Source organism: Leopardus geoffroyi, chromosome C2 (assembly GCF_018350155.1).
Source record: "Leopardus geoffroyi isolate Oge1 chromosome C2, O.geoffroyi_Oge1_pat1.0, whole genome shotgun sequence".
Lineage (NCBI taxonomy): Eukaryota > Metazoa > Chordata > Mammalia > Carnivora > Felidae > Leopardus > Leopardus geoffroyi.
The window spans coordinates 62,952,174-62,967,654 of NC_059333.1; the positions used below are offsets into that span (position 1 = coordinate 62,952,174).

The 15,481-nt window shown below is 35.6% G+C and overlaps 1 protein-coding gene across 1 annotated transcript in view; it reads right to left on the bottom strand.

Annotated features, from left to right (window-relative positions):
* The window catches only part of LOC123575924 (limbic system associated membrane protein), an 823,468-nt gene that overhangs the window by 753,130 nt on the left and 54,857 nt on the right, over positions 1 to 15,481 (bottom strand). The gene's annotated exons all lie outside the window — the stretch shown is intronic.

Below are 15,481 nucleotides of genomic sequence, written 5' to 3' on the forward strand. Positions count from 1 at the left end.
CAAGACACATAATAATGAAAATGTTAAAAAACAGTGATAAAGAAGAATTTTAACAGCAGCAACACAAAAGAAAACAATGATTTACAAGCAGAACCCCATAAGAGTATTAGATTTTTGTATACAAACTTTGCAGGCTACAAAGGAAGGGGCACAATATATTCAAGGTACTGAAAGGGAAAAAAAAAAGAAGCTAAGAATATACTGTTCATGAAGGCTATCATTCAGAATAGAAAGAGAGAGAAAGAGTTTCAAAGACAAACAAAAGTTAAAGGAGTTCATGACCACTAAACCAGCCCTACAATAAAAGGATGAAGTGCACTTTTTGAGTGGAAAGGAAAGACAATAAATTAAAGTAAGAAAAGTAAAAAGCACAAAAATCAGTAAAAATAAGTATATCTGTAAAAATCAGTCAAGGGACTCATGAAATAAAAGGAAGCAAAGTATGACACCATTTACCTAAAATGTGAGAAGAGGAACAAAGGATGGGTTCAAACATAAGCAACCATCAACCTAAGTTAAACTGCTACATGCAGAAGATGTTATATACAAATCTAATGGTAACCATAAATCAGAAACCAGTAATAGATATGCAAAAACCAAACAGAAAGGAATCCAAGTGTATCATTAAAGAAACCCAATGTACAGTGAGAGAAGAGAACAAAGTAAGAAAGCAACAAAGAAGATCCACAAAAAAAACCCAACATAAATCAAATAACAAAATGGTAATAAATACATACTTATCAAAAATTACTTTGAATGGAAATGGACTAAATGCTCCAATCAAAAAACAAGACTCATCTATGCTGCCTGCACTAGATACACTTCAGACCTAAAGACACTTGCAGATGGAAAGAGAAGGGCTGAAGAGATATTTATCATGCAAATGGATGTAAAAAGAAAGCCAGGGTAGCAATACTTATATCAAACAAAATTGACATTAAAACCAAGACTGGAAAAAGAGTCAAAGAAGAAAACTATATACTCACTTAGGGAACAATTCAACAAGAAGACATAACAACTGTAAATATCTATGTACCCAACATGGAACACCAAAATATATAAAACAATTAACAAACATAAAGGAAGTAATTTATAGTAATATAATAATAGTAGTTGACTTTATTACCTCACTTGTATCAATGGACAGATCATCTAAACAGAAAATCAACAAGGAAAAGGTGATTTTGAGTAACACAATGGACCAGATGGATTTAATAGATATATTCATAACATTCCATCCTAAAACGATAGAATATACATTCTTTCCAACTGTACCTAAACATTCCCCAGAAGAGATCTCATATTACATCACAAAACAAGTCTCAACAATTTCAAAAGGATCAAGGTCATACCATGCATCCTTTCTGACAGCAATGTAATGAAATTAGAAATCAATCATAAGAGAAAAAAAAATCTGGAAAGAAGACAAAAAAATGGAAGTTAACATACTACTAAACAATGAGTGAGTCCACCAAGAAATTAAAGAGTAAATAAAAAAAAATACCTGGCTATAAATGAAAATGAAAACATGAAGTTCCAAAATGTTTGGGATATAGCAGAAGCAGTTCTAAAAGGTAAGTTTATGACAATAATGGCCTACTTCAATAAGCAAGGCCTATCTCAAATAAACAACAGAACCTTACACTTAAAGAAACTAGAAAAAGAAGAACAAACAAAATTCAAATCCAGCAGAAGGAATGGAATAATAAAGACTGGAGCAGAAATAAATGAGATAGAAATTAAAAACCAACAAAAACTCCAAACAAATGCAAACACACACCCTCCCCCCCCCACAACTCCCCCCCCCCCACATAAACAGATCAGTGAAACAAATAGCTGGTTCTTCCAAAACATGAACAAAACTGATAAACCTCTGGCCTGACTCTTAAAAAAAACTCAAGTAAACAAAATGAGAAACCAAATAACAACATTCACAGAAATGCAAACGATTATGAGAATATTATGAAAAATTATATGCCAACAAACTGGACAACCTAGAAGAAATGGGTAAATTCTTAGGAACATCTAAGCTACCAAAAATGAAATAGGAAAATATTGAAAAATTGAACACATTGATTACCAGCAATGAAATTGAATTAGCAATTAAAAACTCCTAACCATGGGGCGCCTGGGTGGCTCAGTTGGTTAAGCGTCCGACTTCAGCTCAGGTCACGATCTCACAGTCCGTGAGTTTGAGCCCCGCGTCGGGCTCTGGGCTGACGGCTCAGACCCTGGAGCCTGTTTCCGACTCTGTGTCTCCCTCTCTCTCTGCCCCTCCCCCGTTCATGCTCTGTCTCTCTCTGTCTCAAAAGTAAATAAACGTTAAAAAAAAAAATTAAAAACTCCTCACCAAAAAAAAAAAAAAAAAAAAAAATCGAGGACCAAATGGTTTCACAGGTGTTTTCTAGCAAACGTTTGAGGAATAGTTAATACCTAATTCTTCTCAAACTATTCCAAAAGATAGAAGAGGAAGGAAACTTCCAAATTCATTCTATGATGCTAGCATTACCCTGATTCCAAAACAAGACAAAGACAGAACAAAAAAAGAGAACTACAAGTCAATATTTGTGATGAACATAGATGCAAAAATCCTCAACAACATATTAGCAAACCAAATCCAATGATACATTAAAAGAATCATTCAATATGTTCAAGTGGGATTTATTCCAGGGATGCAACTGTGGTTCAATATTCACAAATCAGTCAACGTGATACAACACATCGATAAGAGAAAGGATAAAAACCATATGATCATTTCAGTAGATGCAGAAAAAGCATTTGCAAAGTATGGCTTCCATTCATGATAAAAACCCTCAACAATGTAGGTTGAGAAGGAGCATACCTCAACATAATAAAGGGTTATATGAATAATAATAACCCATAATCTGTGGGTTATATGAAAAAAAAAACCAGATAACATCATACTCAATGGTGAAAACCTGAGTTTTTCCTCTAAGGTCAGGAACAAGACAAAGATGTCCACTCTCATCACTTTTATTAAACATAGTACTGTAAGTCTGAGTCACAGAAATCAGAGAAGAAAGAGAAATAAAAGGCATTCAAATTGGTAAGGAAGAAGAAAATTTTTCACTATTTGCAGATAACAAGATACCATTATAGAAAACCCTAAAGACAACCAACAAACTAGTAGAACTGATAAATTATTTCAGCAATATCACAAGATACAAAGTCAGTGTACAGAAATCCATTGCATTTCACTATATTAATAAGGAGCTAGCAGAAAGTGAAATTAAGAAAAACAATCCCATTTACAATTGCACCAAAAATAATAAAAATTCTAAAAGTAAACTGAACCAAAGAGGTGAAAAGATATGTACTCTCAAAACTATGAAACACCGATGAAAGCAATTGAAGATGACACAAAAAATGGGAGAGACATTCCATGATCATGGATTGGAAGAATAAATATTGTTGAAATGTGAATACTACCCAAAGGAATCCACAGATTTAATGTAATCCCTCTCAAAATGCCAACACCATTTTCATAGGAGTAGAGCAAATAATTCTAAATTTTTTATAGAACTACAGAAGACCCTAAATAGCCAAAGAAATCTTTAAAAAGAAGAAAAAACTGGAGATACTAAAATTCCCATTTCAATATATATTACAAAACTGTGGTAGTCAAAACACTATGGTACTTGGAGAAAAACAGACACATGGAACAAGAGAATAGAAAACCCAGAAATAAACCCACAATTCTATGATCAATTAATCTTCAATGAAAGAGGGATGAATATACAAATGGGAAAGACAGTCTCTTCAACAAATGATGTTGGGAAAACCAGACAGCTACATAAAAAAAAATGAACTGGACCACTTTATTACACCATGCACAAGAAAAAACTTAAAATGGATTAAGGATCTAAATGTGAGACCTGAAACCATAAAAATCCTAGAATACAGCACAGGCAATACTTTCTCTAACAGTGGCCATAACAACATCTCTCTCTATGTGTGTACTGAGGCAAGGGAAACGAAAGGAAAAATAAGCTATCGGCATAAATTATATAAAGAATTTACAAAACTCAAAAAGCAAATAATCCAATTAAAAAATGGGCAGAAGTTATGAACAGACATTTCTCCAAAGAGGACATACAGATGGCCAACAGACACAGGAAAAGATGCTCAACATCTCTCATCATCAGGGAAATGTGATTCAAAACGACAGTGAGATATCACTTCATACCTGTAAGAATAACAAAAATCAAAAACTCAATAAACAAGTGTTGATAAGTATGTGAAGGAAAACGAACCCTAGTGCACTGTTGGTGGGAATGCAAACTGGTGCAGACACTGTGGAAGACGGTATCTTCCTTAAAAAAGGAGGTTTTAAGAGGTTCCTTAAAAAAATTATAAATATAATTACCATATGATCCAGTAAGTAATTGCACTACTGGCTATTTACCCAAAGAATATGAGAACAATAATGAGAAGGTATATATGCAACCCTATGCTTATTCCAGAATTATTTCCAATAGCCTAACCAAGGAAACAGCTCAAGTGTCCATTGATAGCAGAATGGATAAAGAAGATGTGGCATATATACAATGAAATATTATTCAGGCACAAAAAGAATGAAATCTTCACATTTGCAATGAGAGATGGAACTAGAGAGTATTATGCTAAGTGAAATAAGTCAGTCCGAGAAAGACAAATGCCATAAAATTTCATGCATATGTGGGATTCAAGAAACAAAACAAAGGAAAAACAAACAAAAAAACAAACAGACCCTCCACTACAGACAACAAAGAGATGGTTACCAGAGTGGGGTAGACTGGTTGGATGGTGAAACAGGTGATGGTGATTAAGAGTACACTTATCATGATGAGCACTGAGTAACATATGAAATTATTGAATCACTATACTCTACACCTAAAGCTAATATAGAACTGTACGGTTAACAAGAGTGAAATTTAAAAAATAAATAAAAACAAAGAAAAAAGAAGGAGTATCAAAATAAACAATTCATACAAAAGAGCTGAGACTTCTGAATACCAGAAGTGGAGTGAGGAGGAGTAGAAATTGGAGGAAGATGGTCAAAAATATAAACTTGCAGTTATAAGATAAATAGGTATGAGGGATATAATGTACTACATGATGGCTCTAGCTAACACTGATGTATTTTATACGAGAAGATTGTGAAAAGAGTAAATTCTATGGCTTCTCATCATATGGAGACTTAGTGTTTCTTTCTTTTTGTTATATCCATATGAGAAGATGGATGTTAGGTGAACCCGTTGCAGTAATTATTTTACACTACATGTAAATGAAACCATCATGCTGTATGCCTTAAACTTTTACAGTGCTGTATGTCAATTATTTTTCAGTGAAACTGAAAAAAAGCAACCTTCAAGAGGAAAAAAGTATATAACATAGTCTGGTGGTATTTTCAATGTATATACATATAATACACATGAGAACTGTAACATAAAAGATAGCAACAGGCAAAGACAGGATATTTATCCATTATGCTTGCAACATTTCTACATTTTTCATTAAGTAGTACAATTTTAACTCTGGACAGATATACATATATACACATACACACACATATATATTCTCCTATAGTCTCATATATGTACCTGAGGAAGAAATTCCTGCCTCATCAGTTTTGTAGTAGTTATACATATTCTACATAATACAAAGACATAGCAAAAAGGGAATAATTCAATTATCACATAATGGTAAAAATATTTATACCATCCAAAGAAAGTTAGCAAAGGAAAAAGGGAGAACAAAAATAGACAGGATGGCTCAACCAGGAAACCAGTAATAAAATATATGGGCTAAATTCACTATTCTTAGTTAATGATCTAAATGTTGCAATTGAAAGCAATAGATTATGAGAATAAATAAAAACACAATAACCAACTAGATGTTGCCTATAAGCAACATACTTTACATATATACAAATAGGTTAAAAGAAAATGGTTGAAAAAAATATATACCATGTAAGCAATAAGCAAGTAAGGCTGAAGTGGCAACATAAATATCAGGATAGATTTTAATACAAAGAATATTATAAGAAGTAAAAAGGGGCAAATAATTGCTAAAGGGGCCATTCATCAAGAAGACATAATAATCTTAAAAACATATACACCTAATGATAGAGTCTCAAAATCAGTTTTACAAAAATAAAAAGAATTGAGTAATACAATAGATAATATCACAATCATAGCAAATGATTTTTAAGACCCTTCTATAAGCAATTCATAAGACAACTATTCAAAATTACTAACTGCATAGAAATAAATGCATGAAAAATGAGTACATATGTAGAAGAAGATCTGAATAATACTACCAGCCATCTTTTTCTAAGTGACATGTATAGTACAGTGTATATAAGACCTTTGGAATACACATATTTTTTCAAGTCTATGCTGCACTTTCACTAAGATAGCCGCATCCTGGACCATAAAACAAATCTCAATACATTAAAAGAATCAGATGCACACCAAGAATGTTCTCTGGCCAAACTTTGAATTCAGTTGAAAATCAGTAATAAGAAATCTAACAAACCTGAACTATCTGCAAATTAATAATACTACAAGTTAAAGAAGAAATTATAAGATAAATGGAAATATTTTGCTAAAGCAATATACCAATATATTGTTAAAGCAATACTTGGAAATATTTTCAAAGACAGCTAAACCAGTACTTATATGGATATTTATAATGTAAATACATATTTAGAGAAAAAAAAGAATGATACAAAATAACTGACCTGCATATCTACATAAAGAAGTCAGAAGAGTAAATCAGGCCAAGATAAGTAAAATTAAAAACAAATAAAAAATACCCTGAACAAACAAAAATAACCAAAACAGACAAACAAAACAAAACCCAGAAATTGGTGGAAGAGAAAACATATAATACATAGAGTTTCTAAAAGTCAAAAGTTGATTCTTTGAAAAGATCATCAAAATCAGCATATCCTTAGTTGGAGTGAACAAGAAAAAAGATAACCCAAATCACCAGTACTATCAGCACTAAAAAAGAGGTTGTCACTGAAGAGCATACACATAAAAATGATAGAGCATATGAACAACAAACTCAATAACTTAGATGAAATGTACATATGTATTAAAAAGTATAATTCATTTAAATTAACACAAAGAAATAGAAAATTTGTCTAGCTCTACAACTATTAAGTCTTTTCTTTTTTGTCAAAAATCTTTTCTAAAGGAAAACTCCACACCCAAGTAGTTTCAGTAGTAAATTCTATCAGTCCTTCCCACCCCCCCACCAGAAAATAGAGATGGAATAGACACTACCACCTTGTTTTCTGAGGATAATATCAACCTAATACCAAAACGTTCCAAAGACGTAATGAGCAAATAAATAAATAAATAAATAAATAAATAAATAAATAAACAAATATCAATATCACTCATAAATATTCATATAAAAATCCTTAATAGAATATTAACAGGTTAAATCATATATATAACATATCATGACTGAGGATTATTCCAGAAACATTTAAAAAATCAGAACAATCCACCACATTAACCATAACCATTAATTAATACCCATTATTAAGCCATTAACCACATTAACAATATTAAAACAGCAAGATCATAAAGAAGAAAGTAATACTATATTATATGTGCTTGATAGGATTCTTGTACTTTCTTTAATTCTTTTTTTAATGTTTATTTGTGAGAGAGAGAGAGGGTGAGTATGAGTAGGGGAGGGGATAGAGAGAAGGAAGCACAAAATATAAAGCAGACTCTAGGCTCCTAGCTGTCAGCACAGAGCCCAACACAGGGCCTAAACCCACAAACCAAAAAATCATGACCTGAGCTGAACTTCGTCGCTTAACCAACTGAGCAACTCAGGCGCCCCTGGAATGGATTAGTTTCATGCAAACAACCCCCCCCAAAAAAATCTACAAAATAATTTCTACAGAAAATAAATGAATTTAGCAGTATAACAAGATTCAAAATTAATATAAAAATCATACTCTTATAAATTAGGGACAGAAGGTGGGAAAGCAACTTTTTAAAATCCCATTCATAATGGCATAAAAACTTAGCATCCTTAGGTGTCCAACCTTTCTCTGCATAGAAAAGTATATACAATTTCTTGGGGAAATTGTAGATACAAATAGCAGATATACCAACTACTGAATTGGCCAATGTTTTTAAAATGTTGGTTTTCTCCACATTTACCTTTAGAGTGAACACAGTCTCAGTGAAAATTCAAGTAGATTTTTTTTTTTGGTAGAAATTAACAGTTTAATTCTAAAATTTACATGGACATGCAATAGGTCTAGAAGAACCAGAACAATTTTTAAAAAGAAGATCTATATTGAAGAACTTACCCTACATGATTTCAAAAACTAATTTTAAGGTTAATGGTAATTAACATAGGTTGATATTTGTGAAAAGATATATATCAATGGAATAGAATAGGGCCCAGAAATGAACCCATATATATCATAACATGATTTTCCACAATAGGGAAAGAAACATCTCTTCAGAAAATATTTATGGGGACGCCTGGGTGGCTCAGTCGGCTAAGAGTCTGACTTCAGCTCAGTTCATGATCTCACAGTTCATGAGTTGGAGCCCCTTGTCAGGTTCTGTGCTTGCAGCAGGAAGACTGGAGCCTGCTTCAGATTCTGTCTCTTTCCCTCTGCCCCTCCCCCACTTCTGCTCTGTCTCTCTGTCTCTCAAAAATAAATAAATGTAAAAAAAAAAAAAAAAAAAAAGAAGGAGAAATAGTCATGAAACAACTCTGCATCTATAGGAGGGAAAAATAACTCTTCACATAATCTATAAATCAGAAGATTGAACATGATCCTAAGTGTAAAACATAAAACCATAAAACTTTTAGATGAAAATAAGCGATTAGCTTTGTGACCTTGGAGTAATTAAAAGTAACTTATGCAAAACACAAAAAACATAGAACATAAAATTTGTTAAATTGGAGTTTAGTGAAATTAGAAAATTTTATTCTTCAAAAAATTCCATTAAGAGAGAGAAAATGCGAGATTGAGAGAAGATATTTGCAACACAGGCAAAGAACTTCCAAATAGAATATATAAAGAAATGTTACAACTCAGTAATGATAAGCTGAACACACTAAAAAATAGAATATTCAGAAAATGCAAGTTGAAACCACAATGAGATACTATTACACACCTACTGAATTGGCCAAAATATGGAGCTACTGGAATTTTCCTATGTTGGTTGTAGAAACATCAAATGTTAAACCTATTTTGAAAAGTTCATTCATAGTTTCTTAAAAAGTTATACATACAGGTTCCGGAAGGAAGATGGCGGCATATGAGGATGCTGGGCTCACCACGTCCTGCTGTCCACTTAGATTCCACCCACATCTGCCTAAAGAACCCAGAAAACCACAAGAAGACTAGCAGAATGGACTCTCTGGAGCCAAGCGTAGACAAGAGGCCCACGGAAGACGGTAGGAAGGGCGGAGAGGCGGTGCCCGCTATGCGCTACACGGACTGGCGGGAGGGAGCCTGGGCGGTGGAGAGGCAGCCAGCTGACCCGTCAAGGCAGAGTCCCGAGTCTGGCTTTCAAAAGCGGAGGGGCAGGATGGAGTGTGTTCTGACAGCCAGCGGGACTTAACATCTGGAATGTTACAAGTTAACAGCTCTGCTCCGAGAGTGGGAGGGCTAGAGGACAACGGGAGGGAGACTTGTTGAGCCCCGGACGACAGAGTGCAGCTTGGCGGGGAACAAAGGCGCTCCCCAGCGCCATCTCCCTCGCCCATCCCTCAGCCAAAATCCCAAAGGGAACCAGTTCCTGCCAGGAAAATTGCTTGCAGTGAACAAACACCCAACGCTGTGCTTCTGCGGATCCATCCCTCCAGCGGCGGGTCTGACTCCCTCCCGGTGCCGCAGGGCCCCTCCCGAAGCGGATCACCGAAGGGAAAGCGAGGTGAGCCTGCCCCTCCCGCCCCTGTGCACCTTGGGATCCACCGCAGCTCATACACCAGATCCCATCAAAGCAGCACCACAAGCCTGGCAGTGTGCAAGTAGCCCAGACAGGGGCCAAACCACTCCACAGTGAGTCCTGCCCCTGGGAGAGGGGAAGAGAAGGTACACACCAGTCTGACTGTGGCCCCAGCAGTGGGCTGGGGGCAGACATCAGACCTGACTGCGGCCTGCCAACCAACACGTTACTCCAGACAGCACAGGGGAAGAGCCCTGCAGTTCCACGCCACTCTAGGGATTATCCAAAATGACAAAACGGAAGAATTCTCCTCAAAAGAAACTCCAGGAAGTAGGGACAGCTAATGAACTGATCAAAAATGATTTAAGCAAGGTAACAGAAAGTGAATTTAAAATAATAGTCATAAAATTAATCACTGGCCTTGAAAAAAAGTATAGAGGACAGCAGAGAATCTATTACTACAGAGATCAAGGGATGAAGAAACAATCAGGAGGAGCTAAAAAAAATGCTATAAATGAGCTTCAAAATAAAATGGAGGTGACCACAGCTCGGAGTGAAGAGGCAGAGGAGAGAATAGGTGAATTACAAGATAAAATTATGGAAAAAGAGGCACCTGACAAAAAGAGAGATTAAAAAAAAATATAGGAGTATGAGGGGAAAATTAGAGAACTAAGTGACACAATTAAACTTAATAATATATGCATACTTGGGATTCTAGAGGACGAGGAGAGAGGGAAAGGTGATGAAAGTGTACTTGAAGAAATCATAGCTGAGAACGTCCCTGATCTGGGGAAGGAAAAAGGCATTAAAATCCAACAGGCACACAGAACTCCCTTCAGATGTAACGTGAATCAATCTTCTGCATGACATATCATAGTGAAACTGGCAAAATACAAGGATAATGAGAAAATTCTGAAAGCAGCTAGGGATAAGCATGCCCTAACATATAAAGGGAGACCATTAAGACTAGTGACGGATCTCTACTGAAACTTGGAAGGCCAGAAAAGAATGGCAGGAAATATTCAATGTGATAAACAGAAAAAATATGCAGCTGAGAATCCTTTATCCAGCAAGTCTGCATTTAGAATAGAAGGAGAGATAAAGGTCTCCCCAAACAAACAAAAACTAAAGGAATTCATCACCACTAAACCAGCCCTACAAGAGATCCTAAAGGGGATCCTGTGAGACAAAGTACCAAAGACATCACTACAAGCATGAAACCTACAGACATCACAATGACTCTAAACCCATATCCTTCTATAATAACACTGAATGTAAAGGGACTACAGGCTCCAACCAAAAGACATAGGGTATCAGAATGGATAAAAAAAACAAGACCCATCCATTTGCTGTCTACAAGAGACTCATTTTAGACCTGAGGACAACGTCAGATTGAAAGTGAGGGGATGGAGAACTATCTATCATGCTACTGGAAGTCAAAAGAAAGCTGGAGTAGCCATACTTCTATCAGACAAACTAGACTTTCAATTAAAGTCTATAACAAGAGAGGAAGAAAGGCATTATATAATAATTACAGAGTCTATCAGGAAGAGCTAACAATTATAAATGTCTATGTGCCAAATACGGGAGCCCCCAAATATATAAAACGATTACTCACAAACATAAGCAACCTTATTGATAAGAATGTGGTAATTTCAGGGGACTTTAACGCTCCACTTACAGAAATGGATAGATCATCTAGACACATGGTCAGTAAAGAAACAAAGGCCCTGAAAGATACATGGGATCAGATGGACTTGACAGATATATTTAGAATTCTGCATCCAAAGCATCAGAATATACTTTCTTCTCGAGTGCACATGGATCTATTCTCCAAGATAGATCACATACTGGGTCACAAAACAGCTCTTCATGAGTATACAAGAATTGAGATCATACCATGCATATTTTCAGACCACAGTGCTATGAAGCTTGAAATCAACTACAGGAAAAAGTCTGGAAAACCTCCAAAAGCCCGGAGGTGAAAAAATACCCTACTAAGGAATGAATGGGTCAACCAGGCAATTAGAGAAAAAATTAAAAAAATATTTGGAAACAAATGAAAATGAAAATACAACAATCCAAACGCATTGGGATGCAGCAAAGGCAGTCCTGAGAGGAAAATACATTGCAATCCAGGCCTATCTCAAGAAACAAGAAAAATCCCAAATACAAAATCTAACAGCACACCTAAAGGAAATAGAAGCAGAACAGCAAAGACACCCCAAACCCAGCAGAAGAAGAGAAATAATAAAGATCAGAGCAGAAATAAACAATATAGAATCTAAACTGTAGAGCAGATCAATGAAACCAGGAGTTGGTTTTTTGAAAAAATAAACAAAATGGATAAACCTCTAGCCAGCTTCTCACAAAGAAAACAGAAAGGACCCAAATATATAAAATCATCAATGAAAATTTAATTATTACAACCAATCCCTCAGAAATACAAAGAATTATCAGGGAATACTATGAAAAATTATATTCCAACAAACTGGACAACCTGGAAGAAATGGACAAATTCCTAAACAACCACACACTTCCAAAACTCAAACAGGAAGAAATAGAAAGCTTGAACAGACCCATAACCAGTGAGGAAATTGAATCAGTTATCAAAAATCTCCCAACAAATAAGAGTCCAGGACCAGATGGCTTCCCAGGGGAATTCTACCAGACATTTAAAGCATATATAATACCTTTCTCAAGCTATTCCAAAAAATAGAAAGGGAAGGAAAACTTCCAGTCTCGTTCAATGAAGCCAGCATTACTTTTATTCCTAAACCACACAGAGACCCAGTAAAAAAAGAGAACTACAGGTCAATATCCCTGATGAATATGGATGCAAAAATTCTCAATAAGATACTAGTAAATCGAATTCAACAGCATATAAAAAGAATTATTCACCATAATCAAGTGGGATTCATTCCTGGGATGCAGGGCTGGTTCAACATTCACAAAACAATCAATGTGATACATCACATTAATAAAAGGAAAGATTAGAACCATATGATCCTGTCAATCGATGCAGAAAAGGTATTTGACAAAATTCAGAAACCTTTCTTAATAAAAACCCTCGAGAAAGTCGGGATAGAAGGAACATACTTAAACATCATAAAAGCCATTCATGAAAAGCCCACAGCTAATATCATCCTCGATGGGGAAAAACTGAGAGCTTTCTCCCTGAGATCAGGAACATGACAGAAATGTCCACTCTTACCACTGTTGTTTAACATAGTGTTGGAAGTTCTACCATCAGCAATCAGACAACAAAAGGAAATCAAAGGCATCAAAATTGGCAACGATGAAGTCAAGCTTTCGCTTTTTGCAGATGACATGATATTATACGTGGAAAATCCGATGGACTCCACCAAAAGTCTGCTAGAACTGATACATGTATTCAGCAAAGTCGCAGGATACAAAATCAGTGCACAGAAATCAGTTGCATTCTTATACACTAATTATGAAGCAACAGAAAGACAAATAAAGAAACTGATCCCATTCACAATTGCACCAAGAAGCATAAAATACCTAGGAATAAACCTAACCAAAGGTGTAAAACATCTGTATGTTGAAAACTATAGAAAGCTTATGAAGGTAATTGAAGAAGATATAAAGAAATGGAAAGACATTCCCTGCTCATGGATTGGAAGAATAAATATTGTCAAAATGTCAATACTACCCAAAGCTATCTACACATTCAATGCAATCCCAATTAACATTGCACCAGCATTCTTCTAGAAGCTAGAACAAGCAATCCTAAAATTTATATGGAACCACAAAAGGCCCCGAATAGCCAGCGTAATTTTGAAGAAGACCAAAGTGGAAGGCATCACAATCCCAGACTTTAGCCTCTACTACAAAGCTGTCATCATCAAGACAGCATGGTATTGGCACAAAAATAGACACATAGACCAATGGAATAGGATAGAAACCCCAGAACTAGACCCACGAAAGTATGGCCAACTCATCTTTGACAAGGCAGGAAAGAATATCCAATGGAAAAGACACTCTCTTTAACAAATGGAGCTGGGAGAACTAGACAGCAACTTACAGAAGGATGAAACTAGACCACTTTCTTACACCATTCACAAAAACAAACTCGAAATGGATAAAGGACCTGAATGTGAGACAGGAAACCATCAAAACCCTAGAGGAGAAAGCAGGAAAAGACCTCTCTGACCTCAGCCGCAGCAATTTCTTACTTGACACATCCCCAAAGGCAAGGGAATTAAAAGCAAAAATGAACTATTGGGACCTCATGAAGATAAAAAGCTTCTGTACAGCAAAGGAAACAATCAACAAAACTAAAAGGCAACCAACAGAATGGGAAAAGATATTTGCAAATGACATATCGGACAAAGGGCTAGTATCCAAAATCTATAAAGAGCTCACCAAACTCCACACCCGAAAAACAAATAACCCAGTGAAGAAATGGGCAGAAAACATGAATAGACACTTCTCTAAAGAAGACATCCACATGGCCAACAGGCACATGAAAAGATGCTCTACGTCGCTCCTCATCAGGGAAATACAAATCAAAACCACACTGAGATATCACCTCACGCCAGTCAGAGTGGCCAAAATGAACAAATCAGGAGACTATAGATGCTGGAGAGGATGTGGAGAATTGGGAACCCTCTTGCACTCTTGGTAGGAATGCAAACTGGTGCAGCTGCTCTGGAAAGCTGTGTGGAGTTTCTGAAAAAATTAAAAATAGACCTACCCTATGACCCAGCAGTAGCACTGCTAGGAATTTACCCAAGGGATACAGGAGTGCTGATGCATAGGGCACTTGTACCCCAATGTTTATAACAGCACTCTCAACAATAGCCAAATTATGGAAAGAGGCTAAATGTCCATCAACTGACAAATGGATAAAGAAATTGTGGTTTATATACACAATGGAGTACTACGTGGCAATGAGAAAGAATGAAATATGGCCCTTTGTAGCAACGTGGATGGAACTGGAAAGTGTGATACTAAGTAAAATAAGCCATACAGAGAAAGACAGATACCATATGTTTTCACTCTTATGTGGATCCTGAGAAACTTAACAGAAGTCCATGGGGGAGGGGAAGAAAAAAAAAAAAGAGGTTAGAGAGGGAGAGAGCTAACGTATAAGAGACTCTTAAAAACTGAGAACAAACTGAGGGTTGATGGGGGGTGGGAGGATGGGGAGGGGTGATGGGTACTGAGGAGGGCACCTTTTGGGATGAGCACTGGGTGTTGTATGGAAACCAACTTGACAATAAATTTCATATTTAAAAAAATGTAAAAAAAATTATATAAATACTTTCCATATGATCCTCCTGTTCTATACATAGGTATTTTACACAAGAGGAATAAAAATCTATCTCCACATGAATAGACATAGTACATGAATGTTCATAGCAGTTTTATTATAATAACTTAAAATAGTAAAAAAAACAAAATTTCAATTAATAGGTGACCAAATAAAAAATTATGGTATATGTATACATATAATAATGCTCAGCAATAAAAAGGAAGAAGTTATTTATATATCCAAGACATGATAA